Genomic DNA, 6,469 nt, shown 5'->3' with positions numbered 1-6,469 from the left:
CTATTTCCACAGAACATTTGACAAAAACACATCTACTTGAACAGTAAATGTGTTTGTCAAATTTTCAATTAACATTTTTAAAAGTCGTCGTTGTGGTCTGTTTAATTTTGCAATCCGTTTTTTTGTTCACCGTAGATTTTTTTAAGTGAAAAATCTGAGTCTCAGGATCACTCTGTTACTGTGGAATTTCCCTCAATCATCAGGAGAAGGTTTCTGGAGGCTTTCAGTTTCATTGCCTGTTGCTCCTAATAAGCATGTGTTCTTTTTCATTACCTTAATTTGATTGGCGATAATGGCCTCAGGCCCTGTTTTGACCAAATAAAGCACTACTCTTGAATGTGGCCTTATACTGCTGCTGGCTTCTAATCGAACATGATTAAAAATCAGTTAAATTAATTTGCTGGGTTGTGAATACACAATGTGTGTTCCCTGTCCTCCATTTGCATTATAGTAATAGGCATAATTACTAAAGATTCTCTGCTTTGAGCATTTTAAGTGCCACGTGGTCTTGCCTCTATTCTACTGTTTCTGTAGGCGTGGGAAGCCGACATCCCAGAATTTTGCATCTCAGGTTAGAAATGTTACAAATAATTTATATGTAGTAGCCTAGATCCCATGCAGAAAAGACCCAACATCTCAAGCCAGAGAAACCATGTCCTCCATTTTAGTTTCAACTGACTTCCGTCATTTTATATCCCCTTTCTTTTGTTGGTACTTATCCCTTAGTTTTCTAAGCAGTGGAGTTAGAGAGCTCACTGGAAGTAAGAATGTTGAAAATTATGTTCTAGAGAAATGTACAATTGCGATACTTAAGTATTTGAAAGGTTTGTCTATATGATTGAGGAAAGGAAATATGAAGCATCTTGGATTCATATCCAGAGTTAAGTGAAGTTTGTCTTTATGAACAGTAATTTAAATGTTGGACATTGCTGGCCAATGGTGGATTACTTCTTTTGATTGACTACTTGTGAAAATAAAATTGTTTTTACGTTTGTTTTTATATCTATATATATTCTTTGTATTATGTTTAGCTGTCTTTTTTTTTATTTGAAATGTATAAAACTAATGGGATTGCTCTATTGTATGATAACCCGGGATCATCACACTAAAACCTGCATGTATTTGGTGTTTTTATATTGCTAATAACAAATGTACAAAAAAAAACCTGTGAATAGAACAACATGAATAAAGAAATTCAAACCATAACTTTTCAACAACTAGTCTTTGTTTTAATGACCTTAACACAGGTGTTCTAAGCTAAGTTATTGAACAAAGTCCCTGCCGTCTGTGGATGCCTGGCTTGTAACTGTGACTATGGAGAGTAAGGACTAGGCTAGTCTCAGCAGCCTTTTTTTGGTTTCCTGTTTTGCTTCGGTTTAATTTTGCTGTGTTTTTGTTTGGATTTTAGTTTCTTTGAAATTAATATAAGGCACCTTTGGGTCTTTGGAAGCCCTATCTAAATCCCATGTATCTATGTACCGGTATGTAACAGTTATTAACTGTGGTTACTACTAAAGCATTCTTGTGATCAACACTATGAGGGATACCATGTCCAGAAGCCCCCACAACCCCTTGGAACTTGTAGTTCAGAAAGGATTGAATAGCTAAGGATAAGAAATATGGCACTGAGCAGCTTGATACAAAACTTTTGATATATTACAGATTGGGGTCATTGTAGTTCTGAATGCAAAATAGCCTTATAATAACAACATGTGAAACAATCTTACAAGTCAGTTGCAAAGAGTGATTGGCATGTCTATGTCCTCAATTGTCATTGTCTCTCCAATTGGCAAAGTATCAACGAGGATTGTACCCCAACACCAAAACTAGGATACAGTGGCTCTGAGAAGTCCTCTGACAAAAAACTATGGAGCAGAATCATGGAGGAGTCAGAGATGCTGTAAAAAGACAGAGTTCCTGCTTTGTGATCTAAATAAATCCCTATTCTAGGGGATGAGACCTTGGCAGTGATCTTGGTTTCAATGTTATCGTGCCATGCTGAGTAATTGGTGTCAGAGCACTGTAAGCTCCATGACTTTACATTGTACCCCAGCCCACACTCTAGTCCCCTGCCTCCCCTCTGAATGCTCTCATAGGTCACTCCAATGAACACTCCTTTGCCTCTCCAATCTGCCTCCCAGTAGTAACGGGCACCGGTCAAGCCCTCCCAGCACAGCACTTGTTCCCAGAAGTCAAAGGTCTTCGGGAGACGTGACCTGGTCCTGGATTGACCTCTGGACTTGACCAGAGTCACCTTGCGGTTCTGGTCAGAGAAGCACAAGTTGCGGTGTGCTGTATCAGTGTCTAGAGTGAGTTGAAAAGCATCTGAACAAAAAGAGACAACAGTCTTCACTGTTCAGGTTATTCTCTTTCACATTCCTTCTTGTTAAAACTAGCCTTACTGTACTTGCAAAGCCATAACTCTGTCACAATGACTCACAGTGTAAGAAATCGGATCTGGTCTTCGGAATTCCAAATGTGATATCTCTGCTCACTGGAGAGATGAGTGTTAGTATTTTAGTTAACAGATTGGGCATTCGACTAGTTGTAGAGCCACTACTTTAGGGTCCACATTCAATAACGATAAGGATCCTTATTCTGCAACGAAAATAAGGAAACACTTACTGCTCCATGCTCTTTGCAATGGCACCGGTGGCATTGGCTGGCATTCAGAATGGGCTCTTCTCACTTGAAGAAAAAGTGGAAAATCCATGATTTAATTTTCATTCTTTGGTGTGCAGGAAAAAGGACTAGAGGCAAATGTCTTACCTTGCCTGCCCTGAGGTTTGGTCATGGGTACTGGAGATTCCAAAATGTCCACATTTGAAACTACGAAGAGGATCAAGAAATGCCCAAATAGGTTATTGTAAGTTTGTATTCTTGTATTATCTTTCCATTTAAACAGAACCCTCCAGCATTTGAAAATTCATAGACTGAAGAAAATCTCACCGCTGCCACCAATTTCACAAGTAAAACGTTTAGGTTACCTTACTAACCTGCTTGTTCAATCTTTTCTAATAAGTCAACATTCATGTCCTCAAGCAGCTCCTTGAATTCAGTGATGATTGACATCACAGCTCCAAATGAATGTCTTTCACTGATAACACTAGGTTCACTATCCGGCAGCAGGCTGATGGGTTGCCACCTCTACAGAGACCAGAGAAGCATTAATCAATAAGTTAATATTTTCTTTCTTTTGGTATAATTTTAGTTTTTGGTCTCATACCTTCCTTATTATGTACTGTTACGAAACCAATAACTGGACTGCTAATATCGTTGCACTCACTAAGTCTAGGGGTCTTAACTGTCTGTAACCTGATTTGATGTGTGCATAAATGTGAGAAGTAAACGTATGTGACGAGGTATTGAATGTACAGTTGTGGCCAAAAGTTTTGAGAATGACACAAATATACATTTTCACAAAGTCTGCTGCCTGAGTTTGTATGATGGCAATTTGCATATACTCCAGAATGTTATGAAGAGTGATCAGATGAATTGCAAAGTCCCTCTTTGCCATGCAAATGAACTGAATCCCAAAAAAACATTTCCACTGTATTTCAGCCCTGCCACAAAAGGACCAGCTGACATCATGTCAGTGATTCTCTCGTTAACACAGGTGTGAGTGTTGACGAGGACAAGGCTGGAGATCACTCTGTCATGCTGATTGAGTTCGAATAACAGACTGGAAGCTTCAAAAGGAGGGTGGTGCTTGGAATCATTGTTCTTCCTCTGTCAATCATGGTTACCTGCAAGGAAACACGTGCCGTCATCATTGCTTTGAACAAAAAGGGCTTCACAGGCAAGGATATTGCTGCCAGTAAGATTGCACCTAAATCAACCATTTATCGGATCATCAAGAACTTCAAGGAGAGCGGTTCAATTGTTGTGAAGAAGGCTTCAGGGTGCCCAGGAAAAACATCAGGGACAGACTGATATTCTGCAAAAGGTACAGGGATTGGACTGCTGAGGACTGGGGTAAAGTCATTTTCTCTGATGAATCCCCTTTCCGATTGTTTGGGGCATCCGGAAAAAAAGCTTGTCCGGAGAAGACAAAGTGAGCGCTACCATCAGTTCTGTGTCATGCCAACAGTAAAGCATCCTAAGACCATTCATGTGTGGGGTTGCTTCTCAGCCAAGGGAGTGGGCTCACTCACAATTTTGCCTAAGAACACAGCCATGAATAAAGAATGGTACCAACACATCCTCAGAGAGCAACTTCTCCCAACCATCCACGAACAGTTTGGTGACGAACAATGCCTTTTCCAGCATGATGGAGCACCTTGCCATAAGGCAAAAGTGATAACTAAGTGGCTCAGGGAACAAAACATCGATATTTTGGGTCCATGGCCAGGAAAATCCTCAGACCTTAATCCCATTGAGAATTTGTGGTCAATCCTCAAGAGGCGGGTGGACAAACAAAACCCACAAATTCTGACAAACTCCAAGCATTGATTATGCAAGAATGAGCTCCCATCAGTCAGGATATGGCCCAGAAATTAATTGACAGCATACCAGGGCGGATTGCAGAGGTCTTGAAAAAGAAGGGTCAACACTGCAAATATTGACTCTTTGCATCAACTTCATGTAGATGTCAATAAAAGCTTTTGACACTTATGAAATGCTTGTAATTATACTTCAGTATTCCATAGTAACATCTGACAAAATATCTAAAGACACTGAAGCAGCAAACTTTGTGGAAATTAATATTTGTGTCATTCTCAAAACATTTAGCCACGACTGTACATGCGCCCATGAGACTGCCACTTTACTTTAGGCCCAGGGCCAGCTCCTTTTTGACCTCTTGGTCGGTCAGTCCAAGCTGATTATTATTTGTTCAGATGGTGACAAAACATAAATCTGTACAAAAATTTAAAAAACAAAGGCATGCTCATAGAACCAGCAGCCTCACAGCTTTTCCAGCTGGAAAACTGACTGATGCTGCGTTTAAATGAGTGATGCAAAAACCGTCATATCAGTCAGCATGGGGGACAAGAAAACAAGACAGGGTGGCGGCAAAAGCAAGCCAGCGATACGGTACGCGTTGCAATGGTGATTTCCGTTAAACAGTGCAAATCAACATCCAGCAGAAAACAACGCTACCGCAGAAGTTTAAATATTTTAACTCTGGCGGCAAATCCCATCTACCGTGGCGGCTGACGGCATTCACCGCCAGCCTCAACGGCATTTACCATCATATTCTCATTGAAAACAATGACATCCTGTTTGCTGTCTACCTCATACCATCTAAATGCAGCATTAATTGCGTGCACCTGTCGGCTTATAAAGACTTGGCTCAGCATTGAGACCCGGTTGGCACTACCACCTGGGGGATGGAGTGTGTGTGTGTCCCAAAGAGAAGTTACCTGGAGAAAAAGTATGCTGTCTTGTGTTTGGGCGAGTTTCTCCAGATCACTGTTCCTCCTTTGCAGTGTTGTTATGTCCTGTCTCAGTCGTGTCTCTGCTCTTGCTGCCTGAGCTGCCAGAGTCATCTCCCTATCTTTGATGGAGTCCCTCACCTCTGCTCTCCTCTTTTCTAGGGAGTGGATCAGCTCAACGAACATCATGTCACTGACCTCCACTGCAGCTTGTGCAAATCCCTACAGGGAGTGGGAGTACAGTATACAGTCAGACATGGGCTCTATTCCAATATCCACTCTACCATAGTACTACTTAGCAATGGTCCGGGCATGCATTCTAAGTGGTATGTTAGTATGAGAATGGGAACCTACATATCATATTCTGTTGAGTCGACAGCATCCTAGTTGTTTAGTCAATTATTTTATGTCATCATCAAGGCTCTATTTTGGAACATAGGGTACGTTAATGAGGAGAACCATCCTCCTGCCTGGACAAGCCACCACTGGCACAGCATGCCGAAGGGTGGCAAACTGAATGGTGGCTCAGTAATGTTGTCTACTTTTTTGTAACTCACTTTAAGAGATCCCGCAGCCTCTCCCAGTTGTGTCAGCAGCTCCTCTTTCATCTGGAGTTTACTGTTGGATTTTCTCTGTTCCACTGCCAGCAGTGCCTTAAGGAACAAACCCATACATTTCAGTTAAGAAGGCCATAATAATTCTCACTCCAACATGCAATATGGTAGGCCATACTGACCTAAGAACAGTAGATTTGAGTTAGAACTGTATTCAAAACATTGCATACTGTCCCACACCTACCACTCTCGTTCCAACAGATCATACTTTAAATGTTCCATTTGTGCATATCTAGAGGTCTTGTTCATGGAGCTACTCACTGACAATATTAATCTAATTATCCACATACAAATGAAACCCCACCTACTGCTTGACTCGTTCGGTCTCCGCGGAGACAGTTTCGTGTTTTTTGTGTTCCTTGAGAACAGAAACAACACCTCTCAAGTCTGCAGTACATGTCCAGCGGTTTGTCATGCTAGGAACACAGCTTCTACAACTGCAGCTCCTTGACCACCACAACCACCGGAGTGTGCTTACGG

Source organism: Salvelinus namaycush, chromosome 16 (assembly GCF_016432855.1).
Source record: "Salvelinus namaycush isolate Seneca chromosome 16, SaNama_1.0, whole genome shotgun sequence".
Classification (NCBI taxonomy): domain Eukaryota; kingdom Metazoa; phylum Chordata; class Actinopteri; order Salmoniformes; family Salmonidae; genus Salvelinus; species Salvelinus namaycush.
Note: the sequence above shows the minus strand (reverse complement) of the source record.